General features: G+C 52.4%; 56 non-coding genes across 56 annotated transcripts; 11 read left to right on the top strand and 45 right to left on the bottom strand.

Moving 5' to 3' along the window:
• Window positions 1–132: 132 nt before the first annotated feature.
• Trnam-cau (transfer RNA methionine (anticodon CAU)) lies at window positions 133–205 on the bottom strand. The gene has a single exon. It is a non-coding gene; the product is annotated as a tRNA-Met (tRNA).
• A 978-nt stretch (window positions 206–1183) lies between these two features.
• Trnag-ucc (transfer RNA glycine (anticodon UCC)) lies at window positions 1184–1255 on the top strand. The gene has a single exon. It is a non-coding gene; the product is annotated as a tRNA-Gly (tRNA).
• Window positions 1256–1530: 275 nt separating this feature from the next.
• On the bottom strand, window positions 1531–1612 carry Trnas-aga (transfer RNA serine (anticodon AGA)). The gene has a single exon. It is a non-coding gene; the product is annotated as a tRNA-Ser (tRNA).
• Window positions 1613–1751: 139 nt separating this feature from the next.
• Trnak-uuu (transfer RNA lysine (anticodon UUU)) lies at window positions 1752–1824 on the bottom strand. Its single transcript has one exon. It is a non-coding gene; the product is annotated as a tRNA-Lys (tRNA).
• A 296-nt stretch (window positions 1825–2120) lies between these two features.
• On the bottom strand, window positions 2121–2192 carry Trnae-uuc (transfer RNA glutamic acid (anticodon UUC)). The gene has a single exon. It is a non-coding gene; the product is annotated as a tRNA-Glu (tRNA).
• A 308-nt stretch (window positions 2193–2500) lies between these two features.
• Trnam-cau (transfer RNA methionine (anticodon CAU)) lies at window positions 2501–2573 on the bottom strand. The gene has a single exon. It is a non-coding gene; the product is annotated as a tRNA-Met (tRNA).
• Window positions 2574–3552: 979 nt separating this feature from the next.
• Window positions 3553–3624, top strand: Trnag-ucc (transfer RNA glycine (anticodon UCC)). Its single transcript has one exon. It is a non-coding gene; the product is annotated as a tRNA-Gly (tRNA).
• Window positions 3625–3899: 275 nt separating this feature from the next.
• Trnas-aga (transfer RNA serine (anticodon AGA)) lies at window positions 3900–3981 on the bottom strand. Its single transcript has one exon. It is a non-coding gene; the product is annotated as a tRNA-Ser (tRNA).
• Window positions 3982–4120: 139 nt separating this feature from the next.
• On the bottom strand, window positions 4121–4193 carry Trnak-uuu (transfer RNA lysine (anticodon UUU)). Its single transcript has one exon. It is a non-coding gene; the product is annotated as a tRNA-Lys (tRNA).
• Window positions 4194–4489: 296 nt separating this feature from the next.
• Window positions 4490–4561, bottom strand: Trnae-uuc (transfer RNA glutamic acid (anticodon UUC)). The gene has a single exon. It is a non-coding gene; the product is annotated as a tRNA-Glu (tRNA).
• A 308-nt stretch (window positions 4562–4869) lies between these two features.
• On the bottom strand, window positions 4870–4942 carry Trnam-cau (transfer RNA methionine (anticodon CAU)). The gene has a single exon. It is a non-coding gene; the product is annotated as a tRNA-Met (tRNA).
• Window positions 4943–5920: 978 nt separating this feature from the next.
• Trnag-ucc (transfer RNA glycine (anticodon UCC)) lies at window positions 5921–5992 on the top strand. Its single transcript has one exon. It is a non-coding gene; the product is annotated as a tRNA-Gly (tRNA).
• Window positions 5993–6267: 275 nt separating this feature from the next.
• On the bottom strand, window positions 6268–6349 carry Trnas-aga (transfer RNA serine (anticodon AGA)). Its single transcript has one exon. It is a non-coding gene; the product is annotated as a tRNA-Ser (tRNA).
• A 139-nt stretch (window positions 6350–6488) lies between these two features.
• Window positions 6489–6561, bottom strand: Trnak-uuu (transfer RNA lysine (anticodon UUU)). Its single transcript has one exon. It is a non-coding gene; the product is annotated as a tRNA-Lys (tRNA).
• A 296-nt stretch (window positions 6562–6857) lies between these two features.
• Window positions 6858–6929, bottom strand: Trnae-uuc (transfer RNA glutamic acid (anticodon UUC)). The gene has a single exon. It is a non-coding gene; the product is annotated as a tRNA-Glu (tRNA).
• A 308-nt stretch (window positions 6930–7237) lies between these two features.
• On the bottom strand, window positions 7238–7310 carry Trnam-cau (transfer RNA methionine (anticodon CAU)). The gene has a single exon. It is a non-coding gene; the product is annotated as a tRNA-Met (tRNA).
• Window positions 7311–8289: 979 nt separating this feature from the next.
• Window positions 8290–8361, top strand: Trnag-ucc (transfer RNA glycine (anticodon UCC)). Its single transcript has one exon. It is a non-coding gene; the product is annotated as a tRNA-Gly (tRNA).
• A 275-nt stretch (window positions 8362–8636) lies between these two features.
• Trnas-aga (transfer RNA serine (anticodon AGA)) lies at window positions 8637–8718 on the bottom strand. The gene has a single exon. It is a non-coding gene; the product is annotated as a tRNA-Ser (tRNA).
• A 139-nt stretch (window positions 8719–8857) lies between these two features.
• Trnak-uuu (transfer RNA lysine (anticodon UUU)) lies at window positions 8858–8930 on the bottom strand. The gene has a single exon. It is a non-coding gene; the product is annotated as a tRNA-Lys (tRNA).
• A 296-nt stretch (window positions 8931–9226) lies between these two features.
• On the bottom strand, window positions 9227–9298 carry Trnae-uuc (transfer RNA glutamic acid (anticodon UUC)). Its single transcript has one exon. It is a non-coding gene; the product is annotated as a tRNA-Glu (tRNA).
• A 308-nt stretch (window positions 9299–9606) lies between these two features.
• On the bottom strand, window positions 9607–9679 carry Trnam-cau (transfer RNA methionine (anticodon CAU)). The gene has a single exon. It is a non-coding gene; the product is annotated as a tRNA-Met (tRNA).
• A 979-nt stretch (window positions 9680–10658) lies between these two features.
• On the top strand, window positions 10659–10730 carry Trnag-ucc (transfer RNA glycine (anticodon UCC)). Its single transcript has one exon. It is a non-coding gene; the product is annotated as a tRNA-Gly (tRNA).
• Window positions 10731–11005: 275 nt separating this feature from the next.
• Window positions 11006–11087, bottom strand: Trnas-aga (transfer RNA serine (anticodon AGA)). Its single transcript has one exon. It is a non-coding gene; the product is annotated as a tRNA-Ser (tRNA).
• A 139-nt stretch (window positions 11088–11226) lies between these two features.
• On the bottom strand, window positions 11227–11299 carry Trnak-uuu (transfer RNA lysine (anticodon UUU)). The gene has a single exon. It is a non-coding gene; the product is annotated as a tRNA-Lys (tRNA).
• Window positions 11300–11595: 296 nt separating this feature from the next.
• Trnae-uuc (transfer RNA glutamic acid (anticodon UUC)) lies at window positions 11596–11667 on the bottom strand. Its single transcript has one exon. It is a non-coding gene; the product is annotated as a tRNA-Glu (tRNA).
• A 308-nt stretch (window positions 11668–11975) lies between these two features.
• Trnam-cau (transfer RNA methionine (anticodon CAU)) lies at window positions 11976–12048 on the bottom strand. The gene has a single exon. It is a non-coding gene; the product is annotated as a tRNA-Met (tRNA).
• A 979-nt stretch (window positions 12049–13027) lies between these two features.
• Trnag-ucc (transfer RNA glycine (anticodon UCC)) lies at window positions 13028–13099 on the top strand. The gene has a single exon. It is a non-coding gene; the product is annotated as a tRNA-Gly (tRNA).
• A 275-nt stretch (window positions 13100–13374) lies between these two features.
• On the bottom strand, window positions 13375–13456 carry Trnas-aga (transfer RNA serine (anticodon AGA)). The gene has a single exon. It is a non-coding gene; the product is annotated as a tRNA-Ser (tRNA).
• Window positions 13457–13595: 139 nt separating this feature from the next.
• Window positions 13596–13668, bottom strand: Trnak-uuu (transfer RNA lysine (anticodon UUU)). The gene has a single exon. It is a non-coding gene; the product is annotated as a tRNA-Lys (tRNA).
• Window positions 13669–13964: 296 nt separating this feature from the next.
• Window positions 13965–14036, bottom strand: Trnae-uuc (transfer RNA glutamic acid (anticodon UUC)). Its single transcript has one exon. It is a non-coding gene; the product is annotated as a tRNA-Glu (tRNA).
• A 308-nt stretch (window positions 14037–14344) lies between these two features.
• Window positions 14345–14417, bottom strand: Trnam-cau (transfer RNA methionine (anticodon CAU)). Its single transcript has one exon. It is a non-coding gene; the product is annotated as a tRNA-Met (tRNA).
• A 979-nt stretch (window positions 14418–15396) lies between these two features.
• Trnag-ucc (transfer RNA glycine (anticodon UCC)) lies at window positions 15397–15468 on the top strand. The gene has a single exon. It is a non-coding gene; the product is annotated as a tRNA-Gly (tRNA).
• A 275-nt stretch (window positions 15469–15743) lies between these two features.
• Trnas-aga (transfer RNA serine (anticodon AGA)) lies at window positions 15744–15825 on the bottom strand. Its single transcript has one exon. It is a non-coding gene; the product is annotated as a tRNA-Ser (tRNA).
• Window positions 15826–15964: 139 nt separating this feature from the next.
• Window positions 15965–16037, bottom strand: Trnak-uuu (transfer RNA lysine (anticodon UUU)). Its single transcript has one exon. It is a non-coding gene; the product is annotated as a tRNA-Lys (tRNA).
• A 296-nt stretch (window positions 16038–16333) lies between these two features.
• On the bottom strand, window positions 16334–16405 carry Trnae-uuc (transfer RNA glutamic acid (anticodon UUC)). The gene has a single exon. It is a non-coding gene; the product is annotated as a tRNA-Glu (tRNA).
• A 308-nt stretch (window positions 16406–16713) lies between these two features.
• On the bottom strand, window positions 16714–16786 carry Trnam-cau (transfer RNA methionine (anticodon CAU)). Its single transcript has one exon. It is a non-coding gene; the product is annotated as a tRNA-Met (tRNA).
• Window positions 16787–17765: 979 nt separating this feature from the next.
• Trnag-ucc (transfer RNA glycine (anticodon UCC)) lies at window positions 17766–17837 on the top strand. The gene has a single exon. It is a non-coding gene; the product is annotated as a tRNA-Gly (tRNA).
• Window positions 17838–18111: 274 nt separating this feature from the next.
• Trnas-aga (transfer RNA serine (anticodon AGA)) lies at window positions 18112–18193 on the bottom strand. Its single transcript has one exon. It is a non-coding gene; the product is annotated as a tRNA-Ser (tRNA).
• A 139-nt stretch (window positions 18194–18332) lies between these two features.
• On the bottom strand, window positions 18333–18405 carry Trnak-uuu (transfer RNA lysine (anticodon UUU)). The gene has a single exon. It is a non-coding gene; the product is annotated as a tRNA-Lys (tRNA).
• Window positions 18406–18701: 296 nt separating this feature from the next.
• Trnae-uuc (transfer RNA glutamic acid (anticodon UUC)) lies at window positions 18702–18773 on the bottom strand. The gene has a single exon. It is a non-coding gene; the product is annotated as a tRNA-Glu (tRNA).
• Window positions 18774–19081: 308 nt separating this feature from the next.
• Window positions 19082–19154, bottom strand: Trnam-cau (transfer RNA methionine (anticodon CAU)). Its single transcript has one exon. It is a non-coding gene; the product is annotated as a tRNA-Met (tRNA).
• Window positions 19155–20133: 979 nt separating this feature from the next.
• Trnag-ucc (transfer RNA glycine (anticodon UCC)) lies at window positions 20134–20205 on the top strand. Its single transcript has one exon. It is a non-coding gene; the product is annotated as a tRNA-Gly (tRNA).
• Window positions 20206–20480: 275 nt separating this feature from the next.
• Trnas-aga (transfer RNA serine (anticodon AGA)) lies at window positions 20481–20562 on the bottom strand. The gene has a single exon. It is a non-coding gene; the product is annotated as a tRNA-Ser (tRNA).
• A 139-nt stretch (window positions 20563–20701) lies between these two features.
• Window positions 20702–20774, bottom strand: Trnak-uuu (transfer RNA lysine (anticodon UUU)). Its single transcript has one exon. It is a non-coding gene; the product is annotated as a tRNA-Lys (tRNA).
• A 296-nt stretch (window positions 20775–21070) lies between these two features.
• On the bottom strand, window positions 21071–21142 carry Trnae-uuc (transfer RNA glutamic acid (anticodon UUC)). The gene has a single exon. It is a non-coding gene; the product is annotated as a tRNA-Glu (tRNA).
• Window positions 21143–21450: 308 nt separating this feature from the next.
• On the bottom strand, window positions 21451–21523 carry Trnam-cau (transfer RNA methionine (anticodon CAU)). The gene has a single exon. It is a non-coding gene; the product is annotated as a tRNA-Met (tRNA).
• Window positions 21524–22502: 979 nt separating this feature from the next.
• On the top strand, window positions 22503–22574 carry Trnag-ucc (transfer RNA glycine (anticodon UCC)). The gene has a single exon. It is a non-coding gene; the product is annotated as a tRNA-Gly (tRNA).
• A 275-nt stretch (window positions 22575–22849) lies between these two features.
• On the bottom strand, window positions 22850–22931 carry Trnas-aga (transfer RNA serine (anticodon AGA)). Its single transcript has one exon. It is a non-coding gene; the product is annotated as a tRNA-Ser (tRNA).
• A 139-nt stretch (window positions 22932–23070) lies between these two features.
• On the bottom strand, window positions 23071–23143 carry Trnak-uuu (transfer RNA lysine (anticodon UUU)). The gene has a single exon. It is a non-coding gene; the product is annotated as a tRNA-Lys (tRNA).
• A 296-nt stretch (window positions 23144–23439) lies between these two features.
• On the bottom strand, window positions 23440–23511 carry Trnae-uuc (transfer RNA glutamic acid (anticodon UUC)). Its single transcript has one exon. It is a non-coding gene; the product is annotated as a tRNA-Glu (tRNA).
• A 308-nt stretch (window positions 23512–23819) lies between these two features.
• Trnam-cau (transfer RNA methionine (anticodon CAU)) lies at window positions 23820–23892 on the bottom strand. Its single transcript has one exon. It is a non-coding gene; the product is annotated as a tRNA-Met (tRNA).
• Window positions 23893–24871: 979 nt separating this feature from the next.
• Window positions 24872–24943, top strand: Trnag-ucc (transfer RNA glycine (anticodon UCC)). The gene has a single exon. It is a non-coding gene; the product is annotated as a tRNA-Gly (tRNA).
• Window positions 24944–25218: 275 nt separating this feature from the next.
• Trnas-aga (transfer RNA serine (anticodon AGA)) lies at window positions 25219–25300 on the bottom strand. Its single transcript has one exon. It is a non-coding gene; the product is annotated as a tRNA-Ser (tRNA).
• Window positions 25301–25439: 139 nt separating this feature from the next.
• Window positions 25440–25512, bottom strand: Trnak-uuu (transfer RNA lysine (anticodon UUU)). Its single transcript has one exon. It is a non-coding gene; the product is annotated as a tRNA-Lys (tRNA).
• A 296-nt stretch (window positions 25513–25808) lies between these two features.
• On the bottom strand, window positions 25809–25880 carry Trnae-uuc (transfer RNA glutamic acid (anticodon UUC)). The gene has a single exon. It is a non-coding gene; the product is annotated as a tRNA-Glu (tRNA).
• A 308-nt stretch (window positions 25881–26188) lies between these two features.
• Window positions 26189–26261, bottom strand: Trnam-cau (transfer RNA methionine (anticodon CAU)). Its single transcript has one exon. It is a non-coding gene; the product is annotated as a tRNA-Met (tRNA).
• Window positions 26262–26779: the final 518 nt, after the last annotated feature.

Genomic DNA, 26779 nt, shown 5'->3' with positions numbered 1-26779 from the left:
TACGTTGTCATAATTGGAAATAAACATATTGACGCTGAGGTGTAGCCTCCTTGTGGATAACGAACGACAATTAAGTTCGTTCCCTAGCAACAGCAACGCCGTTAATTCAGCCATGATGTACAGCAAATTAAATGCCCCGGGTGAGGATCGAACTCACGACCTTAAGATTATGAGACTTACGCGCTACCTACTGCGCTACCGAGGCACGTTGCAAGCAACGTTACAGGAAACTTGGTAAGTCTCGCATATTAGAGATAGACAGTTTGCGCTTTCTCAAGAATCTGTTGTGTTGCTACACGTGCTTTCCCTACTTGCTAGATTAAACTGCTGCCGCAGCTTTTTCAACGGAACGTAGCACTGCCCGAGGTTACAGTACATCGCCCTTGCGGCACCTGAACACAGCGGCCTGTTGGGCCAGGCCGACGTTAGAGTTCAGAAATAGCACGCGACCGTCCAAGTACGGTCTACTGCGTGCTGCGTGTATGGTTCTTCTCACAGCGAATCCTGCTATACATTCCTGAGGCTGACGCAGCTCAGGCGAGGAATCGGCGCGGCAGCATTATAGCGAGAACAGCAGAACGATGCATCGGCCGGGAATCGAACCCGGGCCGTCCGCATGCTAAGCGAGCATTCACCAATTTTTTTTTTTTTGTTCCCATTTCTTTCCTTGCATTTGTTGGGGGCGGACGTCCGATGACGCCCGTTCAAGTTCATCGTTGACTCGGTCTTTTATTACAGAGGGCAGATAACTCTCAGACCGAACACGCTGAGCTATCGTGCCGGCAAGCCTTACGATTATGAGACTTACGCGCTGCCTACTGCACTACTGAGGCACATGCCATTGAACCACCGATGCTCGACAAGCTGCCCGTGCTTCCCGAGCACTTTTCTGCATGGGAAAGTGGGATTGCCACCCAGCGACGTCGGATACAACCGAAAAAAGTGCTACACACGTGGAGTCCTCCACTACATTGCCTTAAAACGAATGCTCATCACTATCGTGTGAGTAACCTTGCGGCCGCGGCGACTAGTCTTGCCCAAAGACGCAGCGTGCGTGGAGGCGCTACCCGAATGCGTGTGGATGCACCCTCCTACCTCGAAAAGCGCCTGCAGTTACTATCACCGTGGGCCGCTGCTGGCGGGCGGGAAGCCGACACAGCGGGGCGTTGCGAGCAGCGGCAGTGCGGTGGTGGTGTAATGGTGAGCATAGTTGCCTTCCAAGCAGTTGATCCGGGTTCGATTCCCGGCCACCGCAAGTGGCGCTGGTTTTTTCGTATGAGTATGTGAGCCGCGTGCTGTTACATGAAGGTTTTTTTCGTCGTTGCTCCACGCAGACCATCCTGTAGTATGTCCCGACTTGTCCCGACTTTGCTCGGCTGACGCGAAAGCTGACGCTTGGAATTCGCCCTTATCAAAATGACAGGCACTATAAACGGCTGTGAGAGGCGAGGTGTGGAGAGGTACCAAAACGACAGGCAAACTGCGAAATTTTCTGCTCGTTCTTCTTAAACAAAAAAAGAAAAAAACCGACGCAGTCGGTAGGACTCGAACCTACGCTCCCAGAGGGAATCTGATTTCTAGTCAGACGCCTTAACCACTCGGCCACGACTGCTCGTAACTGAAGTTTCCCTGGAATCGTGAGAAATGCAACCGGTCTGCGCAGAATGTTGACAGGAAACGAACTCTGTGCACTGATTACGGCAGGGCTACCATCGCTACGAGACGAGCCATTGCGGAAACGTTAAAATCTTCGCCCGGACAGGGACTTGAACCCTGGACCCTTAGGTTAAAAGCCTAATGCTCTACCGACTGAGCTATCCGGGCTCACCCTTGTTGTGGATGGAGCGGCTGCAAGCAATGTGAATAACTGGAACGCGTGTGTAGGCGTACTACGGTAACAGCTGGCTTCTGCCGCAACTGGCGACTTCACCGACTTCCCACTGACGCTGGTAGCAGCCCAACAGCGGACCAGTGCCACTTCTCCCTTTATTCCGGTGCCGACAGTAATTGCATCATGTGCCTGTTTTCCCCGATTACGTTCGGCCGAAGCTCCGGAGGGTGGGCGACAAACGACAGTTCGAAGGCCAAAACATGGAGCGTTGTGTGCGCAAAAACTTCCGTTCCGGTACCGGGAATCGAACCCGGGCCTCCTGGGTGAAAGCCAGGTATCCTAGCCACTAGACCACACCGGATTTGCTCGATAAGCGTGAGATCTTCTCCGTCTCCTCTCGTATTTCGTGCTGAATCTGGTCTCAGTGGTGTTCTCTGTTTGCGAGCATATTTGCGCCTACAGACTGGCATGGCGCACAGCTCGAAATTGACTATTCATTATTTTACTCATAACAAGGGAAGAGAAAGATCAAAGTTGTACGTTGTCATAATTGGAAATAAACATATTGACGCTGAGGTGTAGCCTCCTTGTGGATAACGAACGACAATTAAGTTCGTTCCCTAGCAACAGCAACGCCGTTAATTCAGCCATGATGTACAGCAAATTAAATGCCCCGGGTGAGGATCGAACTCACGACCTTAAGATTATGAGACTTACGCGCTACCTACTGCGCTACCGAGGCACGTTGCAAGCAACGTTACAGGAAACTTGGTAAGTCTCGCATATTAGAGATAGACAGTTTGCGCTTTCTCAAGAATCTGTTGTGTTGCTACACGTGCTTTCCCTACTTGCTAGATTAAACTGCTGCCGCAGCTTTTTCAACGGAACGTAGCACTGCCCGAGGTTACAGTACATCGCCCTTGCGGCACCTGAACACAGCGGCCTGTTGGGCCAGGCCGACGTTAGAGTTCAGAAATAGCACGCGACCGTCCAAGTACGGTCTACTGCGTGCTGCGTGTATGGTTCTTCTCACAGCGAATCCTGCTATACATTCCTGAGGCTGACGCAGCTCAGGCGAGGAATCGGCGCGGCAGCATTATAGCGAGAACAGCAGAACGATGCATCGGCCGGGAATCGAACCCGGGCCGTCCGCATGCTAAGCGAGCATTCACCAATTTTTTTTTTTTTTGTTCCCATTTCTTTCCTTGCATTTGTTGGGGGCGGACGTCCGATGACGCCCGTTCAAGTTCATCGTTGACTCGGTCTTTTATTACAGAGGGCAGATAACTCTCAGACCGAACACGCTGAGCTATCGTGCCGGCAAGCCTTACGATTATGAGACTTACGCGCTGCCTACTGCACTACTGAGGCACATGCCATTGAACCACCGATGCTCGACAAGCTGCCCGTGCTTCCCGAGCACTTTTCTGCATGGGAAAGTGGGATTGCCACCCAGCGACGTCGGATACAACCGAAAAAAGTGCTACACACGTGGAGTCCTCCACTACATTGCCTTAAAACGAATGCTCATCACTATCGTGTGAGTAACCTTGCGGCCGCGGCGACTAGTCTTGCCCAAAGACGCAGCGTGCGTGGAGGCGCTACCCGAATGCGTGTGGATGCACCCTCCTACCTCGAAAAGCGCCTGCAGCTACTATCACCGTGGGCCGCTGCTGGCGGGCGGGAAGCCGACACAGCGGGGCGTTGCGAGCAGCGGCAGTGCGGTGGTGGTGTAATGGTGAGCATAGTTGCCTTCCAAGCAGTTGATCCGGGTTCGATTCCCGGCCACCGCAAGTGGCGCTGGTTTTTTCGTATGAGTATGTGAGCCGCGTGCTGTTACATGAAGGTTTTTTTCGTCGTTGCTCCACGCAGACCATCCTGTAGTATGTCCCGACTTGTCCCGACTTTGCTCGGCTGACGCGAAAGCTGACGCTTGGAATTCGCCCTTATCAAAATGACAGGCACTATAAACGGCTGTGAGAGGCGAGGTGTGGAGAGGTACCAAAACGACAGGCAAACTGCGAAATTTTCTGCTCGTTCTTCTTAAACAAAAAAAGAAAAAAACCGACGCAGTCGGTAGGACTCGAACCTACGCTCCCAGAGGGAATCTGATTTCTAGTCAGACGCCTTAACCACTCGGCCACGACTGCTCGTAACTGAAGTTTCCCTGGAATCGTGAGAAATGCAACCGGTCTGCGCAGAATGTTGACAGGAAACGAACTCTGTGCACTGATTACGGCAGGGCTACCATCGCTACGAGACGAGCCATTGCGGAAACGTTAAAATCTTCGCCCGGACAGGGACTTGAACCCTGGACCCTTAGGTTAAAAGCCTAATGCTCTACCGACTGAGCTATCCGGGCTCACCCTTGTTGTGGATGGAGCGGCTGCAAGCAATGTGAATAACTGGAACGCGTGTGTAGGCGTACTACGGTAACAGCTGGCTTCTGCCGCAACTGGCGACTTCACCGACTTCCCACTGACGCTGGTAGCAGCCCAACAGCGGACCAGTGCCACTTCTCCCTTTATTCCGGTGCCGACAGTAATTGCATCATGTGCCTGTTTTCCCCGATTACGTTCGGCCGAAGCTCCGGAGGGTGGGCGACAAACGACAGTTCGAAGGCCAAAACATGGAGCGTTGTGTGCGCAAAAACTTCCGTTCCGGTACCGGGAATCGAACCCGGGCCTCCTGGGTGAAAGCCAGGTATCCTAGCCACTAGACCACACCGGATTTGCTCGATAAGCGTGAGATCTTCTCCGTCTCCTCTCGTATTTCGTGCTGAATCTGGTCTCAGTGGTGTTCTCTGTTTGCGAGCATATTTGCGCCTACAGACTGGCATGGCGCACAGCTCGAAATTGACTATTCATTATTTTACTCATAACAAGGGAAGAGAAAGATCAAAGTTGTACGTTGTCATAATTGGAAATAAACATATTGACGCTGAGGTGTAGCCTCCTTGTGGATAACGAACGACAATTAAGTTCGTTCCCTAGCAACAGCAACGCCGTTAATTCAGCCATGATGTACAGCAAATTAAATGCCCCGGGTGAGGATCGAACTCACGACCTTAAGATTATGAGACTTACGCGCTACCTACTGCGCTACCGAGGCACGTTGCAAGCAACGTTACAGGAAACTTGGTAAGTCTCGCATATTAGAGATAGACAGTTTGCGCTTTCTCAAGAATCTGTTGTGTTGCTACACGTGCTTTCCCTACTTGCTAGATTAAACTGCTGCCGCAGCTTTTTCAACGGAACGTAGCACTGCCCGAGGTTACAGTACATCGCCCTTGCGGCACCTGAACACAGCGGCCTGTTGGGCCAGGCCGACGTTAGAGTTCAGAAATAGCACGCGACCGTCCAAGTACGGTCTACTGCGTGCTGCGTGTATGGTTCTTCTCACAGCGAATCCTGCTATACATTCCTGAGGCTGACGCAGCTCAGGCGAGGAATCGGCGCGGCAGCATTATAGCGAGAACAGCAGAACGATGCATCGGCCGGGAATCGAACCCGGGCCGTCCGCATGCTAAGCGAGCATTCACCAATTTTTTTTTTTTTGTTCCCATTTCTTTCCTTGCATTTGTTGGGGGCGGACGTCCGATGACGCCCGTTCAAGTTCATCGTTGACTCGGTCTTTTATTACAGAGGGCAGATAACTCTCAGACCGAACACGCTGAGCTATCGTGCCGGCAAGCCTTACGATTATGAGACTTACGCGCTGCCTACTGCACTACTGAGGCACATGCCATTGAACCACCGATGCTCGACAAGCTGCCCGTGCTTCCCGAGCACTTTTCTGCATGGGAAAGTGGGATTGCCACCCAGCGACGTCGGATACAACCGAAAAAAGTGCTACACACGTGGAGTCCTCCACTACATTGCCTTAAAACGAATGCTCATCACTATCGTGTGAGTAACCTTGCGGCCGCGGCGACTAGTCTTGCCCAAAGACGCAGCGTGCGTGGAGGCGCTACCCGAATGCGTGTGGATGCACCCTCCTACCTCGAAAAGCGCCTGCAGTTACTATCACCGTGGGCCGCTGCTGGCGGGCGGGAAGCCGACACAGCGGGGCGTTGCGAGCAGCGGCAGTGCGGTGGTGGTGTAATGGTGAGCATAGTTGCCTTCCAAGCAGTTGATCCGGGTTCGATTCCCGGCCACCGCAAGTGGCGCTGGTTTTTTCGTATGAGTATGTGAGCCGCGTGCTGTTACATGAAGGTTTTTTTCGTCGTTGCTCCACGCAGACCATCCTGTAGTATGTCCCGACTTGTCCCGACTTTGCTCGGCTGACGCGAAAGCTGACGCTTGGAATTCGCCCTTATCAAAATGACAGGCACTATAAACGGCTGTGAGAGGCGAGGTGTGGAGAGGTACCAAAACGACAGGCAAACTGCGAAATTTTCTGCTCGTTCTTCTTAAACAAAAAAAGAAAAAAACCGACGCAGTCGGTAGGACTCGAACCTACGCTCCCAGAGGGAATCTGATTTCTAGTCAGACGCCTTAACCACTCGGCCACGACTGCTCGTAACTGAAGTTTCCCTGGAATCGTGAGAAATGCAACCGGTCTGCGCAGAATGTTGACAGGAAACGAACTCTGTGCACTGATTACGGCAGGGCTACCATCGCTACGAGACGAGCCATTGCGGAAACGTTAAAATCTTCGCCCGGACAGGGACTTGAACCCTGGACCCTTAGGTTAAAAGCCTAATGCTCTACCGACTGAGCTATCCGGGCTCACCCTTGTTGTGGATGGAGCGGCTGCAAGCAATGTGAATAACTGGAACGCGTGTGTAGGCGTACTACGGTAACAGCTGGCTTCTGCCGCAACTGGCGACTTCACCGACTTCCCACTGACGCTGGTAGCAGCCCAACAGCGGACCAGTGCCACTTCTCCCTTTATTCCGGTGCCGACAGTAATTGCATCATGTGCCTGTTTTCCCCGATTACGTTCGGCCGAAGCTCCGGAGGGTGGGCGACAAACGACAGTTCGAAGGCCAAAACATGGAGCGTTGTGTGCGCAAAAACTTCCGTTCCGGTACCGGGAATCGAACCCGGGCCTCCTGGGTGAAAGCCAGGTATCCTAGCCACTAGACCACACCGGATTTGCTCGATAAGCGTGAGATCTTCTCCGTCTCCTCTCGTATTTCGTGCTGAATCTGGTCTCAGTGGTGTTCTCTGTTTGCGAGCATATTTGCGCCTACAGACTGGCATGGCGCACAGCTCGAAATTGACTATTCATTATTTTACTCATAACAAGGGAAGAGAAAGATCAAAGTTGTACGTTGTCATAATTGGAAATAAACATATTGACGCTGAGGTGTAGCCTCCTTGTGGATAACGAACGACAATTAAGTTCGTTCCCTAGCAACAGCAACGCCGTTAATTCAGCCATGATGTACAGCAAATTAAATGCCCCGGGTGAGGATCGAACTCACGACCTTAAGATTATGAGACTTACGCGCTACCTACTGCGCTACCGAGGCACGTTGCAAGCAACGTTACAGGAAACTTGGTAAGTCTCGCATATTAGAGATAGACAGTTTGCGCTTTCTCAAGAATCTGTTGTGTTGCTACACGTGCTTTCCCTACTTGCTAGATTAAACTGCTGCCGCAGCTTTTTCAACGGAACGTAGCACTGCCCGAGGTTACAGTACATCGCCCTTGCGGCACCTGAACACAGCGGCCTGTTGGGCCAGGCCGACGTTAGAGTTCAGAAATAGCACGCGACCGTCCAAGTACGGTCTACTGCGTGCTGCGTGTATGGTTCTTCTCACAGCGAATCCTGCTATACATTCCTGAGGCTGACGCAGCTCAGGCGAGGAATCGGCGCGGCAGCATTATAGCGAGAACAGCAGAACGATGCATCGGCCGGGAATCGAACCCGGGCCGTCCGCATGCTAAGCGAGCATTCACCAATTTTTTTTTTTTTTGTTCCCATTTCTTTCCTTGCATTTGTTGGGGGCGGACGTCCGATGACGCCCGTTCAAGTTCATCGTTGACTCGGTCTTTTATTACAGAGGGCAGATAACTCTCAGACCGAACACGCTGAGCTATCGTGCCGGCAAGCCTTACGATTATGAGACTTACGCGCTGCCTACTGCACTACTGAGGCACATGCCATTGAACCACCGATGCTCGACAAGCTGCCCGTGCTTCCCGAGCACTTTTCTGCATGGGAAAGTGGGATTGCCACCCAGCGACGTCGGATACAACCGAAAAAAGTGCTACACACGTGGAGTCCTCCACTACATTGCCTTAAAACGAATGCTCATCACTATCGTGTGAGTAACCTTGCGGCCGCGGCGACTAGTCTTGCCCAAAGACGCAGCGTGCGTGGAGGCGCTACCCGAATGCGTGTGGATGCACCCTCCTACCTCGAAAAGCGCCTGCAGCTACTATCACCGTGGGCCGCTGCTGGCGGGCGGGAAGCCGACACAGCGGGGCGTTGCGAGCAGCGGCAGTGCGGTGGTGGTGTAATGGTGAGCATAGTTGCCTTCCAAGCAGTTGATCCGGGTTCGATTCCCGGCCACCGCAAGTGGCGCTGGTTTTTTCGTATGAGTATGTGAGCCGCGTGCTGTTACATGAAGGTTTTTTTCGTCGTTGCTCCACGCAGACCATCCTGTAGTATGTCCCGACTTGTCCCGACTTTGCTCGGCTGACGCGAAAGCTGACGCTTGGAATTCGCCCTTATCAAAATGACAGGCACTATAAACGGCTGTGAGAGGCGAGGTGTGGAGAGGTACCAAAACGACAGGCAAACTGCGAAATTTTCTGCTCGTTCTTCTTAAACAAAAAAAGAAAAAAACCGACGCAGTCGGTAGGACTCGAACCTACGCTCCCAGAGGGAATCTGATTTCTAGTCAGACGCCTTAACCACTCGGCCACGACTGCTCGTAACTGAAGTTTCCCTGGAATCGTGAGAAATGCAACCGGTCTGCGCAGAATGTTGACAGGAAACGAACTCTGTGCACTGATTACGGCAGGGCTACCATCGCTACGAGACGAGCCATTGCGGAAACGTTAAAATCTTCGCCCGGACAGGGACTTGAACCCTGGACCCTTAGGTTAAAAGCCTAATGCTCTACCGACTGAGCTATCCGGGCTCACCCTTGTTGTGGATGGAGCGGCTGCAAGCAATGTGAATAACTGGAACGCGTGTGTAGGCGTACTACGGTAACAGCTGGCTTCTGCCGCAACTGGCGACTTCACCGACTTCCCACTGACGCTGGTAGCAGCCCAACAGCGGACCAGTGCCACTTCTCCCTTTATTCCGGTGCCGACAGTAATTGCATCATGTGCCTGTTTTCCCCGATTACGTTCGGCCGAAGCTCCGGAGGGTGGGCGACAAACGACAGTTCGAAGGCCAAAACATGGAGCGTTGTGTGCGCAAAAACTTCCGTTCCGGTACCGGGAATCGAACCCGGGCCTCCTGGGTGAAAGCCAGGTATCCTAGCCACTAGACCACACCGGATTTGCTCGATAAGCGTGAGATCTTCTCCGTCTCCTCTCGTATTTCGTGCTGAATCTGGTCTCAGTGGTGTTCTCTGTTTGCGAGCATATTTGCGCCTACAGACTGGCATGGCGCACAGCTCGAAATTGACTATTCATTATTTTACTCATAACAAGGGAAGAGAAAGATCAAAGTTGTACGTTGTCATAATTGGAAATAAACATATTGACGCTGAGGTGTAGCCTCCTTGTGGATAACGAACGACAATTAAGTTCGTTCCCTAGCAACAGCAACGCCGTTAATTCAGCCATGATGTACAGCAAATTAAATGCCCCGGGTGAGGATCGAACTCACGACCTTAAGATTATGAGACTTACGCGCTACCTACTGCGCTACCGAGGCACGTTGCAAGCAACGTTACAGGAAACTTGGTAAGTCTCGCATATTAGAGATAGACAGTTTGCGCTTTCTCAAGAATCTGTTGTGTTGCTACACGTGCTTTCCCTACTTGCTAGATTAAACTGCTGCCGCAGCTTTTTCAACGGAACGTAGCACTGCCCGAGGTTACAGTACATCGCCCTTGCGGCACCTGAACACAGCGGCCTGTTGGGCCAGGCCGACGTTAGAGTTCAGAAATAGCACGCGACCGTCCAAGTACGGTCTACTGCGTGCTGCGTGTATGGTTCTTCTCACAGCGAATCCTGCTATACATTCCTGAGGCTGACGCAGCTCAGGCGAGGAATCGGCGCGGCAGCATTATAGCGAGAACAGCAGAACGATGCATCGGCCGGGAATCGAACCCGGGCCGTCCGCATGCTAAGCGAGCATTCACCAATTTTTTTTTTTTTTGTTCCCATTTCTTTCCTTGCATTTGTTGGGGGCGGACGTCCGATGACGCCCGTTCAAGTTCATCGTTGACTCGGTCTTTTATTACAGAGGGCAGATAACTCTCAGACCGAACACGCTGAGCTATCGTGCCGGCAAGCCTTACGATTATGAGACTTACGCGCTGCCTACTGCACTACTGAGGCACATGCCATTGAACCACCGATGCTCGACAAGCTGCCCGTGCTTCCCGAGCACTTTTCTGCATGGGAAAGTGGGATTGCCACCCAGCGACGTCGGATACAACCGAAAAAAGTGCTACACACGTGGAGTCCTCCACTACATTGCCTTAAAACGAATGCTCATCACTATCGTGTGAGTAACCTTGCGGCCGCGGCGACTAGTCTTGCCCAAAGACGCAGCGTGCGTGGAGGCGCTACCCGAATGCGTGTGGATGCACCCTCCTACCTCGAAAAGCGCCTGCAGCTACTATCACCGTGGGCCGCTGCTGGCGGGCGGGAAGCCGACACAGCGGGGCGTTGCGAGCAGCGGCAGTGCGGTGGTGGTGTAATGGTGAGCATAGTTGCCTTCCAAGCAGTTGATCCGGGTTCGATTCCCGGCCACCGCAAGTGGCGCTGGTTTTTTCGTATGAGTATGTGAGCCGCGTGCTGTTACATGAAGGTTTTTTTCGTCGTTGCTCCACGCAGACCATCCTGTAGTATGTCCCGACTTGTCCCGACTTTGCTCGGCTGACGCGAAAGCTGACGCTTGGAATTCGCCCTTATCAAAATGACAGGCACTATAAACGGCTGTGAGAGGCGAGGTGTGGAGAGGTACCAAAACGACAGGCAAACTGCGAAATTTTCTGCTCGTTCTTCTTAAACAAAAAAAGAAAAAAACCGACGCAGTCGGTAGGACTCGAACCTACGCTCCCAGAGGGAATCTGATTTCTAGTCAGACGCCTTAACCACTCGGCCACGACTGCTCGTAACTGAAGTTTCCCTGGAATCGTGAGAAATGCAACCGGTCTGCGCAGAATGTTGACAGGAAACGAACTCTGTGCACTGATTACGGCAGGGCTACCATCGCTACGAGACGAGCCATTGCGGAAACGTTAAAATCTTCGCCCGGACAGGGACTTGAACCCTGGACCCTTAGGTTAAAAGCCTAATGCTCTACCGACTGAGCTATCCGGGCTCACCCTTGTTGTGGATGGAGCGGCTGCAAGCAATGTGAATAACTGGAACGCGTGTGTAGGCGTACTACGGTAACAGCTGGCTTCTGCCGCAACTGGCGACTTCACCGACTTCCCACTGACGCTGGTAGCAGCCCAACAGCGGACCAGTGCCACTTCTCCCTTTATTCCGGTGCCGACAGTAATTGCATCATGTGCCTGTTTTCCCCGATTACGTTCGGCCGAAGCTCCGGAGGGTGGGCGACAAACGACAGTTCGAAGGCCAAAACATGGAGCGTTGTGTGCGCAAAAACTTCCGTTCCGGTACCGGGAATCGAACCCGGGCCTCCTGGGTGAAAGCCAGGTATCCTAGCCACTAGACCACACCGGATTTGCTCGATAAGCGTGAGATCTTCTCCGTCTCCTCTCGTATTTCGTGCTGAATCTGGTCTCAGTGGTGTTCTCTGTTTGCGAGCATATTTGCGCCTACAGACTGGCATGGCGCACAGCTCGAAATTGACTATTCATTATTTTACTCATAACAAGGGAAGAGAAAGATCAAAGTTGTACGTTGTCATAATTGGAAATAAACATATTGACGCTGAGGTGTAGCCTCCTTGTGGATAACGAACGACAATTAAGTTCGTTCCCTAGCAACAGCAACGCCGTTAATTCAGCCATGATGTACAGCAAATTAAATGCCCCGGGTGAGGATCGAACTCACGACCTTAAGATTATGAGACTTACGCGCTACCTACTGCGCTACCGAGGCACGTTGCAAGCAACGTTACAGGAAACTTGGTAAGTCTCGCATATTAGAGATAGACAGTTTGCGCTTTCTCAAGAATCTGTTGTGTTGCTACACGTGCTTTCCCTACTTGCTAGATTAAACTGCTGCCGCAGCTTTTTCAACGGAACGTAGCACTGCCCGAGGTTACAGTACATCGCCCTTGCGGCACCTGAACACAGCGGCCTGTTGGGCCAGGCCGACGTTAGAGTTCAGAAATAGCACGCGACCGTCCAAGTACGGTCTACTGCGTGCTGCGTGTATGGTTCTTCTCACAGCGAATCCTGCTATACATTCCTGAGGCTGACGCAGCTCAGGCGAGGAATCGGCGCGGCAGCATTATAGCGAGAACAGCAGAACGATGCATCGGCCGGGAATCGAACCCGGGCCGTCCGCATGCTAAGCGAGCATTCACCAATTTTTTTTTTTTTTGTTCCCATTTCTTTCCTTGCATTTGTTGGGGGCGGACGTCCGATGACGCCCGTTCAAGTTCATCGTTGACTCGGTCTTTTATTACAGAGGGCAGATAACTCTCAGACCGAACACGCTGAGCTATCGTGCCGGCAAGCCTTACGATTATGAGACTTACGCGCTGCCTACTGCACTACTGAGGCACATGCCATTGAACCACCGATGCTCGACAAGCTGCCCGTGCTTCCCGAGCACTTTTCTGCATGGGAAAGTGGGATTGCCACCCAGCGACGTCGGATACAACCGAAAAAAGTGCTACACACGTGGAGTCCTCCACTACATTGCCTTAAAACGAATGCTCATCACTATCGTGTGAGTAACCTTGCGGCCGCGGCGACTAGTCTTGCCCAAAGACGCAGCGTGCGTGGAGGCGCTACCCGAATGCGTGTGGATGCACCCTCCTACCTCGAAAAGCGCCTGCAGCTACTATCACCGTGGGCCGCTGCTGGCGGGCGGGAAGCCGACACAGCGGGGCGTTGCGAGCAGCGGCAGTGCGGTGGTGGTGTAATGGTGAGCATAGTTGCCTTCCAAGCAGTTGATCCGGGTTCGATTCCCGGCCACCGCAAGTGGCGCTGGTTTTTTCGTATGAGTATGTGAGCCGCGTGCTGTTACATGAAGGTTTTTTTCGTCGTTGCTCCACGCAGACCATCCTGTAGTATGTCCCGACTTGTCCCGACTTTGCTCGGCTGACGCGAAAGCTGACGCTTGGAATTCGCCCTTATCAAAATGACAGGCACTATAAACGGCTGTGAGAGGCGAGGTGTGGAGAGGTACCAAAACGACAGGCAAACTGCGAAATTTTCTGCTCGTTCTTCTTAAACAAAAAAAGAAAAAAACCGACGCAGTCGGTAGGACTCGAACCTACGCTCCCAGAGGGAATCTGATTTCTAGTCAGACGCCTTAACCACTCGGCCACGACTGCTCGTAACTGAAGTTTCCCTGGAATCGTGAGAAATGCAACCGGTCTGCGCAGAATGTTGACAGGAAACGAACTCTGTGCACTGATTACGGCAGGGCTACCATCGCTACGAGACGAGCCATTGCGGAAACGTTAAAATCTTCGCCCGGACAGGGACTTGAACCCTGGACCCTTAGGTTAAAAGCCTAATGCTCTACCGACTGAGCTATCCGGGCTCACCCTTGTTGTGGATGGAGCGGCTGCAAGCAATGTGAATAACTGGAACGCGTGTGTAGGCGTACTACGGTAACAGCTGGCTTCTGCCGCAACTGGCGACTTCACCGACTTCCCACTGACGCTGGTAGCAGCCCAACAGCGGACCAGTGCCACTTCTCCCTTTATTCCGGTGCCGACAGTAATTGCATCATGTGCCTGTTTTCCCCGATTACGTTCGGCCGAAGCTCCGGAGGGTGGGCGACAAACGACAGTTCGAAGGCCAAAACATGGAGCGTTGTGTGCGCAAAAACTTCCGTTCCGGTACCGGGAATCGAACCCGGGCCTCCTGGGTGAAAGCCAGGTATCCTAGCCACTAGACCACACCGGATTTGCTCGATAAGCGTGAGATCTTCTCCGTCTCCTCTCGTATTTCGTGCTGAATCTGGTCTCAGTGGTGTTCTCTGTTTGCGAGCATATTTGCGCCTACAGACTGGCATGGCGCACAGCTCGAAATTGACTATTCATTATTTTACTCATAACAAGGGAAGAGAAAGATCAAAGTTGTACGTTGTCATAATTGGAAATAAACATATTGACGCTGAGGTGTAGCCTCCTTGTGGATAACGAACGACAATTAAGTTCGTTCCCTAGCAACAGCAACGCCGTTAATTCAGCCATGATGTACAGCAAATTAAATGCCCCGGGTGAGGATCGAACTCACGACCTTAAGATTATGAGACTTACGCGCTACCTACTGCGCTACCGAGGCACGTTGCAAGCAACGTTACAGGAAACTTGGTAAGTCTCGCATATTAGAGATAGACAGTTTGCGCTTTCTCAAGAATCTGTTGTGTTGCTACACGTGCTTTCCCTACTTGCTAGATTAAACTGCTGCCGCAGCTTTTTCAACGGAACGTAGCACTGCCCGAGGTTACAGTACATCGCCCTTGCGGCACCTGAACACAGCGGCCTGTTGGGCCAGGCCGACGTTAGAGTTCAGAAATAGCACGCGACCGTCCAAGTACGGTCTACTGCGTGCTGCGTGTATGGTTCTTCTCACAGCGAATCCTGCTATACATTCCTGAGGCTGACGCAGCTCAGGCGAGGAATCGGCGCGGCAGCATTATAGCGAGAACAGCAGAACGATGCATCGGCCGGGAATCGAACCCGGGCCGTCCGCATGCTAAGCGAGCATTCACCAATTTTTTTTTTTTTTGTTCCCATTTCTTTCCTTGCATTTGTTGGGGGCGGACGTCCGATGACGCCCGTTCAAGTTCATCGTTGACTCGGTCTTTTATTACAGAGGGCAGATAACTCTCAGACCGAACACGCTGAGCTATCGTGCCGGCAAGCCTTACGATTATGAGACTTACGCGCTGCCTACTGCACTACTGAGGCACATGCCATTGAACCACCGATGCTCGACAAGCTGCCCGTGCTTCCCGAGCACTTTTCTGCATGGGAAAGTGGGATTGCCACCCAGCGACGTCGGATACAACCGAAAAAAGTGCTACACACGTGGAGTCCTCCACTACATTGCCTTAAAACGAATGCTCATCACTATCGTGTGAGTAACCTTGCGGCCGCGGCGACTAGTCTTGCCCAAAGACGCAGCGTGCGTGGAGGCGCTACCCGAATGCGTGTGGATGCACCCTCCTACCTCGAAAAGCGCCTGCAGCTACTATCACCGTGGGCCGCTGCTGGCGGGCGGGAAGCCGACACAGCGGGGCGTTGCGAGCAGCGGCAGTGCGGTGGTGGTGTAATGGTGAGCATAGTTGCCTTCCAAGCAGTTGATCCGGGTTCGATTCCCGGCCACCGCAAGTGGCGCTGGTTTTTTCGTATGAGTATGTGAGCCGCGTGCTGTTACATGAAGGTTTTTTTCGTCGTTGCTCCACGCAGACCATCCTGTAGTATGTCCCGACTTGTCCCGACTTTGCTCGGCTGACGCGAAAGCTGACGCTTGGAATTCGCCCTTATCAAAATGACAGGCACTATAAACGGCTGTGAGAGGCGAGGTGTGGAGAGGTACCAAAACGACAGGCAAACTGCGAAATTTTCTGCTCGTTCTTCTTAAACAAAAAAAGAAAAAAACCGACGCAGTCGGTAGGACTCGAACCTACGCTCCCAGAGGGAATCTGATTTCTAGTCAGACGCCTTAACCACTCGGCCACGACTGCTCGTAACTGAAGTTTCCCTGGAATCGTGAGAAATGCAACCGGTCTGCGCAGAATGTTGACAGGAAACGAACTCTGTGCACTGATTACGGCAGGGCTACCATCGCTACGAGACGAGCCATTGCGGAAACGTTAAAATCTTCGCCCGGACAGGGACTTGAACCCTGGACCCTTAGGTTAAAAGCCTAATGCTCTACCGACTGAGCTATCCGGGCTCACCCTTGTTGTGGATGGAGCGGCTGCAAGCAATGTGAATAACTGGAACGCGTGTGTAGGCGTACTACGGTAACAGCTGGCTTCTGCCGCAACTGGCGACTTCACCGACTTCCCACTGACGCTGGTAGCAGCCCAACAGCGGACCAGTGCCACTTCTCCCTTTATTCCGGTGCCGACAGTAATTGCATCATGTGCCTGTTTTCCCCGATTACGTTCGGCCGAAGCTCCGGAGGGTGGGCGACAAACGACAGTTCGAAGGCCAAAACATGGAGCGTTGTGTGCGCAAAAACTTCCGTTCCGGTACCGGGAATCGAACCCGGGCCTCCTGGGTGAAAGCCAGGTATCCTAGCCACTAGACCACACCGGATTTGCTCGATAAGCGTGAGATCTTCTCCGTCTCCTCTCGTATTTCGTGCTGAATCTGGTCTCAGTGGTGTTCTCTGTTTGCGAGCATATTTGCGCCTACAGACTGGCATGGCGCACAGCTCGAAATTGACTATTCATTATTTTACTCATAACAAGGGAAGAGAAAGATCAAAGTTGTACGTTGTCATAATTGGAAATAAACATATTGACGCTGAGGTGTAGCCTCCTTGTGGATAACGAACGACAATTAAGTTCGTTCCCTAGCAACAGCAACGCCGTTAATTCAGCCATGATGTACAGCAAATTAAATGCCCCGGGTGAGGATCGAACTCACGACCTTAAGATTATGAGACTTACGCGCTACCTACTGCGCTACCGAGGCACGTTGCAAGCAACGTTACAGGAAACTTGGTAAGTCTCGCATATTAGAGATAGACAGTTTGCGCTTTCTCAAGAATCTGTTGTGTTGCTACACGTGCTTTCCCTACTTGCTAGATTAAACTGCTGCCGCAGCTTTTTCAACGGAACGTAGCACTGCCCGAGGTTACAGTACATCGCCCTTGCGGCACCTGAACACAGCGGCCTGTTGGGCCAGGCCGACGTTAGAGTTCAGAAATAGCACGCGACCGTCCAAGTACGGTCTACTGCGTGCTGCGTGTATGGTTCTTCTCACAGCGAATCCTGCTATACATTCCTGAGGCTGACGCAGCTCAGGCGAGGAATCGGCGCGGCAGCATTATAGCGAGAACAGCAGAACGATGCATCGGCCGGGAATCGAACCCGGGCCGTCCGCATGCTAAGCGAGCATTCACCAATTTTTTTTTTTTTTGTTCCCATTTCTTTCCTTGCATTTGTTGGGGGCGGACGTCCGATGACGCCCGTTCAAGTTCATCGTTGACTCGGTCTTTTATTACAGAGGGCAGATAACTCTCAGACCGAACACGCTGAGCTATCGTGCCGGCAAGCCTTACGATTATGAGACTTACGCGCTGCCTACTGCACTACTGAGGCACATGCCATTGAACCACCGATGCTCGACAAGCTGCCCGTGCTTCCCGAGCACTTTTCTGCATGGGAAAGTGGGATTGCCACCCAGCGACGTCGGATACAACCGAAAAAAGTGCTACACACGTGGAGTCCTCCACTACATTGCCTTAAAACGAATGCTCATCACTATCGTGTGAGTAACCTTGCGGCCGCGGCGACTAGTCTTGCCCAAAGACGCAGCGTGCGTGGAGGCGCTACCCGAATGCGTGTGGATGCACCCTCCTACCTCGAAAAGCGCCTGCAGCTACTATCACCGTGGGCCGCTGCTGGCGGGCGGGAAGCCGACACAGCGGGGCGTTGCGAGCAGCGGCAGTGCGGTGGTGGTGTAATGGTGAGCATAGTTGCCTTCCAAGCAGTTGATCCGGGTTCGATTCCCGGCCACCGCAAGTGGCGCTGGTTTTTTCGTATGAGTATGTGAGCCGGTGCTGTTACATGAAGGTTTTTTTCGTCGTTGCTCCACGCAGACCATCCTGTAGTATGTCCCGACTTGTCCCGACTTTGCTCGGCTGACGCGAAAGCTGACGCTTGGAATTCGCCCTTATCAAAATGACAGGCACTATAAACGGCTGTGAGAGGCGAGGTGTGGAGAGGTACCAAAACGACAGGCAAACTGCGAAATTTTCTGCTCGTTCTTCTTAAACAAAAAAAGAAAAAAACCGACGCAGTCGGTAGGACTCGAACCTACGCTCCCAGAGGGAATCTGATTTCTAGTCAGACGCCTTAACCACTCGGCCACGACTGCTCGTAACTGAAGTTTCCCTGGAATCGTGAGAAATGCAACCGGTCTGCGCAGAATGTTGACAGGAAACGAACTCTGTGCACTGATTACGGCAGGGCTACCATCGCTACGAGACGAGCCATTGCGGAAACGTTAAAATCTTCGCCCGGACAGGGACTTGAACCCTGGACCCTTAGGTTAAAAGCCTAATGCTCTACCGACTGAGCTATCCGGGCTCACCCTTGTTGTGGATGGAGCGGCTGCAAGCAATGTGAATAACTGGAACGCGTGTGTAGGCGTACTACGGTAACAGCTGGCTTCTGCCGCAACTGGCGACTTCACCGACTTCCCACTGACGCTGGTAGCAGCCCAACAGCGGACCAGTGCCACTTCTCCCTTTATTCCGGTGCCGACAGTAATTGCATCATGTGCCTGTTTTCCCCGATTACGTTCGGCCGAAGCTCCGGAGGGTGGGCGACAAACGACAGTTCGAAGGCCAAAACATGGAGCGTTGTGTGCGCAAAAACTTCCGTTCCGGTACCGGGAATCGAACCCGGGCCTCCTGGGTGAAAGCCAGGTATCCTAGCCACTAGACCACACCGGATTTGCTCGATAAGCGTGAGATCTTCTCCGTCTCCTCTCGTATTTCGTGCTGAATCTGGTCTCAGTGGTGTTCTCTGTTTGCGAGCATATTTGCGCCTACAGACTGGCATGGCGCACAGCTCGAAATTGACTATTCATTATTTTACTCATAACAAGGGAAGAGAAAGATCAAAGTTGTACGTTGTCATAATTGGAAATAAACATATTGACGCTGAGGTGTAGCCTCCTTGTGGATAACGAACGACAATTAAGTTCGTTCCCTAGCAACAGCAACGCCGTTAATTCAGCCATGATGTACAGCAAATTAAATGCCCCGGGTGAGGATCGAACTCACGACCTTAAGATTATGAGACTTACGCGCTACCTACTGCGCTACCGAGGCACGTTGCAAGCAACGTTACAGGAAACTTGGTAAGTCTCGCATATTAGAGATAGACAGTTTGCGCTTTCTCAAGAATCTGTTGTGTTGCTACACGTGCTTTCCCTACTTGCTAGATTAAACTGCTGCCGCAGCTTTTTCAACGGAACGTAGCACTGCCCGAGGTTACAGTACATCGCCCTTGCGGCACCTGAACACAGCGGCCTGTTGGGCCAGGCCGACGTTAGAGTTCAGAAATAGCACGCGACCGTCCAAGTACGGTCTACTGCGTGCTGCGTGTATGGTTCTTCTCACAGCGAATCCTGCTATACATTCCTGAGGCTGACGCAGCTCAGGCGAGGAATCGGCGCGGCAGCATTATAGCGAGAACAGCAGAACGATGCATCGGCCGGGAATCGAACCCGGGCCGTCCGCATGCTAAGCGAGCATTCACCAATTTTTTTTTTTTTTGTTCCCATTTCTTTCCTTGCATTTGTTGGGGGCGGACGTCCGATGACGCCCGTTCAAGTTCATCGTTGACTCGGTCTTTTATTACAGAGGGCAGATAACTCTCAGACCGAACACGCTGAGCTATCGTGCCGGCAAGCCTTACGATTATGAGACTTACGCGCTGCCTACTGCACTACTGAGGCACATGCCATTGAACCACCGATGCTCGACAAGCTGCCCGTGCTTCCCGAGCACTTTTCTGCATGGGAAAGTGGGATTGCCACCCAGCGACGTCGGATACAACCGAAAAAAGTGCTACACACGTGGAGTCCTCCACTACATTGCCTTAAAACGAATGCTCATCACTATCGTGTGAGTAACCTTGCGGCCGCGGCGACTAGTCTTGCCCAAAGACGCAGCGTGCGTGGAGGCGCTACCCGAATGCGTGTGGATGCACCCTCCTACCTCGAAAAGCGCCTGCAGCTACTATCACCGTGGGCCGCTGCTGGCGGGCGGGAAGCCGACACAGCGGGGCGTTGCGAGCAGCGGCAGTGCGGTGGTGGTGTAATGGTGAGCATAGTTGCCTTCCAAGCAGTTGATCCGGGTTCGATTCCCGGCCACCGCAAGTGGCGCTGGTTTTTTCGTATGAGTATGTGAGCCGCGTGCTGTTACATGAAGGTTTTTTTCGTCGTTGCTCCACGCAGACCATCCTGTAGTATGTCCCGACTTGTCCCGACTTTGCTCGGCTGACGCGAAAGCTGACGCTTGGAATTCGCCCTTATCAAAATGACAGGCACTATAAACGGCTGTGAGAGGCGAGGTGTGGAGAGGTACCAAAACGACAGGCAAACTGCGAAATTTTCTGCTCGTTCTTCTTAAACAAAAAAAGAAAAAAACCGACGCAGTCGGTAGGACTCGAACCTACGCTCCCAGAGGGAATCTGATTTCTAGTCAGACGCCTTAACCACTCGGCCACGACTGCTCGTAACTGAAGTTTCCCTGGAATCGTGAGAAATGCAACCGGTCTGCGCAGAATGTTGACAGGAAACGAACTCTGTGCACTGATTACGGCAGGGCTACCATCGCTACGAGACGAGCCATTGCGGAAACGTTAAAATCTTCGCCCGGACAGGGACTTGAACCCTGGACCCTTAGGTTAAAAGCCTAATGCTCTACCGACTGAGCTATCCGGGCTCACCCTTGTTGTGGATGGAGCGGCTGCAAGCAATGTGAATAACTGGAACGCGTGTGTAGGCGTACTACGGTAACAGCTGGCTTCTGCCGCAACTGGCGACTTCACCGACTTCCCACTGACGCTGGTAGCAGCCCAACAGCGGACCAGTGCCACTTCTCCCTTTATTCCGGTGCCGACAGTAATTGCATCATGTGCCTGTTTTCCCCGATTACGTTCGGCCGAAGCTCCGGAGGGTGGGCGACAAACGACAGTTCGAAGGCCAAAACATGGAGCGTTGTGTGCGCAAAAACTTCCGTTCCGGTACCGGGAATCGAACCCGGGCCTCCTGGGTGAAAGCCAGGTATCCTAGCCACTAGACCACACCGGATTTGCTCGATAAGCGTGAGATCTTCTCCGTCTCCTCTCGTATTTCGTGCTGAATCTGGTCTCAGTGGTGTTCTCTGTTTGCGAGCATATTTGCGCCTACAGACTGGCATGGCGCACAGCTCGAAATTGACTATTCATTATTTTACTCATAACAAGGGAAGAGAAAGATCAAAGTTGTACGTTGTCATAATTGGAAATAAACATATTGACGCTGAGGTGTAGCCTCCTTGTGGATAACGAACGACAATTAAGTTCGTTCCCTAGCAACAGCAACGCCGTTAATTCAGCCATGATGTACAGCAAATTAAATGCCCCGGGTGAGGATCGAACTCACGACCTTAAGATTATGAGACTTACGCGCTACCTACTGCGCTACCGAGGCACGTTGCAAGCAACGTTACAGGAAACTTGGTAAGTCTCGCATATTAGAGATAGACAGTTTGCGCTTTCTCAAGAATCTGTTGTGTTGCTACACGTGCTTTCCCTACTTGCTAGATTAAACTGCTGCCGCAGCTTTTTCAACGGAACGTAGCACTGCCCGAGGTTACAGTACATCGCCCTTGCGGCACCTGAACACAGCGGCCTGTTGGGCCAGGCCGACGTTAGAGTTCAGAAATAGCACGCGACCGTCCAAGTACGGTCTACTGCGTGCTGCGTGTATGGTTCTTCTCACAGCGAATCCTGCTATACATTCCTGAGGCTGACGCAGCTCAGGCGAGGAATCGGCGCGGCAGCATTATAGCGAGAACAGCAGAACGATGCATCGGCCGGGAATCGAACCCGGGCCGTCCGCATGCTAAGCGAGCATTCACCAATTTTTTTTTTTTTTGTTCCCATTTCTTTCCTTGCATTTGTTGGGGGCGGACGTCCGATGACGCCCGTTCAAGTTCATCGTTGACTCGGTCTTTTATTACAGAGGGCAGATAACTCTCAGACCGAACACGCTGAGCTATCGTGCCGGCAAGCCTTACGATTATGAGACTTACGCGCTGCCTACTGCACTACTGAGGCACATGCCATTGAACCACCGATGCTCGACAAGCTGCCCGTGCTTCCCGAGCACTTTTCTGCATGGGAAAGTGGGATTGCCACCCAGCGACGTCGGATACAACCGAAAAAAGTGCTACACACGTGGAGTCCTCCACTACATTGCCTTAAAACGAATGCTCATCACTATCGTGTGAGTAACCTTGCGGCCGCGGCGACTAGTCTTGCCCAAAGACGCAGCGTGCGTGGAGGCGCTACCCGAATGCGTGTGGATGCACCCTCCTACCTCGAAAAGCGCCTGCAGCTACTATCACCGTGGGCCGCTGCTGGCGGGCGGGAAGCCGACACAGCGGGGCGTTGCGAGCAGCGGCAGTGCGGTGGTGGTGTAATGGTGAGCATAGTTGCCTTCCAAGCAGTTGATCCGGGTTCGATTCCCGGCCACCGCAAGTGGCGCTGGTTTTTTCGTATGAGTATGTGAGCCGCGTGCTGTTACATGAAGGTTTTTTTCGTCGTTGCTCCACGCAGACCATCCTGTAGTATGTCCCGACTTGTCCCGACTTTGCTCGGCTGACGCGAAAGCTGACGCTTGGAATTCGCCCTTATCAAAATGACAGGCACTATAAACGGCTGTGAGAGGCGAGGTGTGGAGAGGTACCAAAACGACAGGCAAACTGCGAAATTTTCTGCTCGTTCTTCTTAAACAAAAAAAGAAAAAAACCGACGCAGTCGGTAGGACTCGAACCTACGCTCCCAGAGGGAATCTGATTTCTAGTCAGACGCCTTAACCACTCGGCCACGACTGCTCGTAACTGAAGTTTCCCTGGAATCGTGAGAAATGCAACCGGTCTGCGCAGAATGTTGACAGGAAACGAACTCTGTGCACTGATTACGGCAGGGCTACCATCGCTACGAGACGAGCCATTGCGGAAACGTTAAAATCTTCGCCCGGACAGGGACTTGAACCCTGGACCCTTAGGTTAAAAGCCTAATGCTCTACCGACTGAGCTATCCGGGCTCACCCTTGTTGTGGATGGAGCGGCTGCAAGCAATGTGAATAACTGGAACGCGTGTGTAGGCGTACTACGGTAACAGCTGGCTTCTGCCGCAACTGGCGACTTCACCGACTTCCCACTGACGCTGGTAGCAGCCCAACAGCGGACCAGTGCCACTTCTCCCTTTATTCCGGTGCCGACAGTAATTGCATCATGTGCCTGTTTTCCCCGATTACGTTCGGCCGAAGCTCCGGAGGGTGGGCGACAAACGACAGTTCGAAGGCCAAAACATGGAGCGTTGTGTGCGCAAAAACTTCCGTTCCGGTACCGGGAATCGAACCCGGGCCTCCTGGGTGAAAGCCAGGTATCCTAGCCACTAGACCACACCGGATTTGCTCGATAAGCGTGAGATCTTCTCCGTCTCCTCTCGTATTTCGTGCTGAATCTGGTCTCAGTGGTGTTCTCTGTTTGCGAGCATATTTGCGCCTACAGACTGGCATGGCGCACAGCTCGAAATTGACTATTCATTATTTTACTCATAACAAGGGAAGAGAAAGATCAAAGTTGTACGTTGTCATAATTGGAAATAAACATATTGACGCTGAGGTGTAGCCTCCTTGTGGATAACGAACGACAATTAAGTTCGTTCCCTAGCAACAGCAACGCCGTTAATTCAGCCATGATGTACAGCAAATTAAATGCCCCGGGTGAGGATCGAACTCACGACCTTAAGATTATGAGACTTACGCGCTACCTACTGCGCTACCGAGGCACGTTGCAAGCAACGTTACAGGAAACTTGGTAAGTCTCGCATATTAGAGATAGACAGTTTGCGCTTTCTCAAGAATCTGTTGTGTTGCTACACGTGCTTTCCCTACTTGCTAGATTAAACTGCTGCCGCAGCTTTTTCAACGGAACGTAGCACTGCCCGAGGTTACAGTACATCGCCCTTGCGGCACCTGAACACAGCGGCCTGTTGGGCCAGGCCGACGTTAGAGTTCAGAAATAGCACGCGACCGTCCAAGTACGGTCTACTGCGTGCTGCGTGTATGGTTCTTCTCACAGCGAATCCTGCTATACATTCCTGAGGCTGACGCAGCTCAGGCGAGGAATCGGCGCGGCAGCATTATAGCGAGAACAGCAGAACGATGCATCGGCCGGGAATCGAACCCGGGCCGTCCGCATGCTAAGCGAGCATTCACCAATTTTTTTTTTTTTTGTTCCCATTTCTTTCCTTGCATTTGTTGGGGGCGGACGTCCGATGACGCCCGTTCAAGTTCATCGTTGACTCGGTCTTTTATTACAGAGGGCAGATAACTCTCAGACCGAACACGCTGAGCTATCGTGCCGGCAAGCCTTACGATTATGAGACTTACGCGCTGCCTACTGCACTACTGAGGCACATGCCATTGAACCACCGATGCTCGACAAGCTGCCCGTGCTTCCCGAGCACTTTTCTGCATGGGAAAGTGGGATTGCCACCCAGCGACGTCGGATACAACCGAAAAAAGTGCTACACACGTGGAGTCCTCCACTACATTGCCTTAAAACGAATGCTCATCACTATCGTGTGAGTAACCTTGCGGCCGCGGCGACTAGTCTTGCCCAAAGACGCAGCGTGCGTGGAGGCGCTACCCGAATGCGTGTGGATGCACCCTCCTACCTCGAAAAGCGCCTGCAGCTACTATCACCGTGGGCCGCTGCTGGCGGGCGGGAAGCCGACACAGCGGGGCGTTGCGAGCAGCGGCAGTGCGGTGGTGGTGTAATGGTGAGCATAGTTGCCTTCCAAGCAGTTGATCCGGGTTCGATTCCCGGCCACCGCAAGTGGCGCTGGTTTTTTCGTATGAGTATGTGAGCCGCGTGCTGTTACATGAAGGTTTTTTTCGTCGTTGCTCCACGCAGACCATCCTGTAGTATGTCCCGACTTGTCCCGACTTTGCTCGGCTGACGCGAAAGCTGACGCTTGGAATTCGCCCTTATCAAAATGACAGGCACTATAAACGGCTGTGAGAGGCGAGGTGTGGAGAGGTACCAAAACGACAGGCAAACTGCGAAATTTTCTGCTCGTTCTTCTTAAACAAAAAAAGAAAAAAACCGACGCAGTCGGTAGGACTCGAACCTACGCTCCCAGAGGGAATCTGATTTCTAGTCAGACGCCTTAACCACTCGGCCACGACTGCTCGTAACTGAAGTTTCCCTGGAATCGTGAGAAATGCAACCGGTCTGCGCAGAATGTTGACAGGAAACGAACTCTGTGCACTGATTACGGCAGGGCTACCATCGCTACGAGACGAGCCATTGCGGAAACGTTAAAATCTTCGCCCGGACAGGGACTTGAACCCTGGACCCTTAGGTTAAAAGCCTAATGCTCTACCGACTGAGCTATCCGGGCTCACCCTTGTTGTGGATGGAGCGGCTGCAAGCAATGTGAATAACTGGAACGCGTGTGTAGGCGTACTACGGTAACAGCTGGCTTCTGCCGCAACTGGCGACTTCACCGACTTCCCACTGACGCTGGTAGCAGCCCAACAGCGGACCAGTGCCACTTCTCCCTTTATTCCGGTGCCGACAGTAATTGCATCATGTGCCTGTTTTCCCCGATTACGTTCGGCCGAAGCTCCGGAGGGTGGGCGACAAACGACAGTTCGAAGGCCAAAACATGGAGCGTTGTGTGCGCAAAAACTTCCGTTCCGGTACCGGGAATCGAACCCGGGCCTCCTGGGTGAAAGCCAGGTATCCTAGCCACTAGACCACACCGGATTTGCTCGATAAGCGTGAGATCTTCTCCGTCTCCTCTCGTATTTCGTGCTGAATCTGGTCTCAGTGGTGTTCTCTGTTTGCGAGCATATTTGCGCCTACAGACTGGCATGGCGCACAGCTCGAAATTGACTATTCATTATTTTACTCATAACAAGGGAAGAGAAAGATCAAAGTTGTACGTTGTCATAATTGGAAATAAACATATTGACGCTGAGGTGTAGCCTCCTTGTGGATAACGAACGACAATTAAGTTCGTTCCCTAGCAACAGCAACGCCGTTAATTCAGCCATGATGTACAGCAAATTAAATGCCCCGGGTGAGGATCGAACTCACGACCTTAAGATTATGAGACTTACGCGCTACCTACTGCGCTACCGAGGCACGTTGCAAGCAACGTTACAGGAAACTTGGTAAGTCTCGCATATTAGAGATAGACAGTTTGCGCTTTCTCAAGAATCTGTTGTGTTGCTACACGTGCTTTCCCTACTTGCTAGATTAAACTGCTGCCGCAGCTTTTTCAACGGAACGTAGCACTGCCCGAGGTTACAGTACATCGCCCTTGCGGCACCTGAACACAGCGGCCTGTTGGGCCAGGCCGACGTTAGAGTTCAGAAATAGCACGCGACCGTCCAAGTACGGTCTACTGCGTGCTGCGTGTATGGTTCTTCTCACAGCGAATCCTGCTATACATTCCTGAGGCTGACGCAGCTCAGGCGAGGAATCGGCGCGGCAGCATTATAGCGAGAACAGCAGAACGATGCATCGGCCGGGAATCGAACCCGGGCCGTCCGCATGCTAAGCGAGCATTCACCAATTTTTTTTTTTTTTGTTCCCATTTCTTTCCTTGCATTTGTTGGGGGCGGACGTCCGATGACGCCCGTTCAAGTTCATCGTTGACT

Source organism: Schistocerca nitens, unplaced genomic scaffold, assembly GCF_023898315.1.
Source record: "Schistocerca nitens isolate TAMUIC-IGC-003100 unplaced genomic scaffold, iqSchNite1.1 HiC_scaffold_36, whole genome shotgun sequence".
Lineage (NCBI taxonomy): Eukaryota > Metazoa > Arthropoda > Insecta > Orthoptera > Acrididae > Schistocerca > Schistocerca nitens.
Note: the sequence above shows the minus strand (reverse complement) of the source record. Positions and strands in the feature narration are given on the sequence as shown.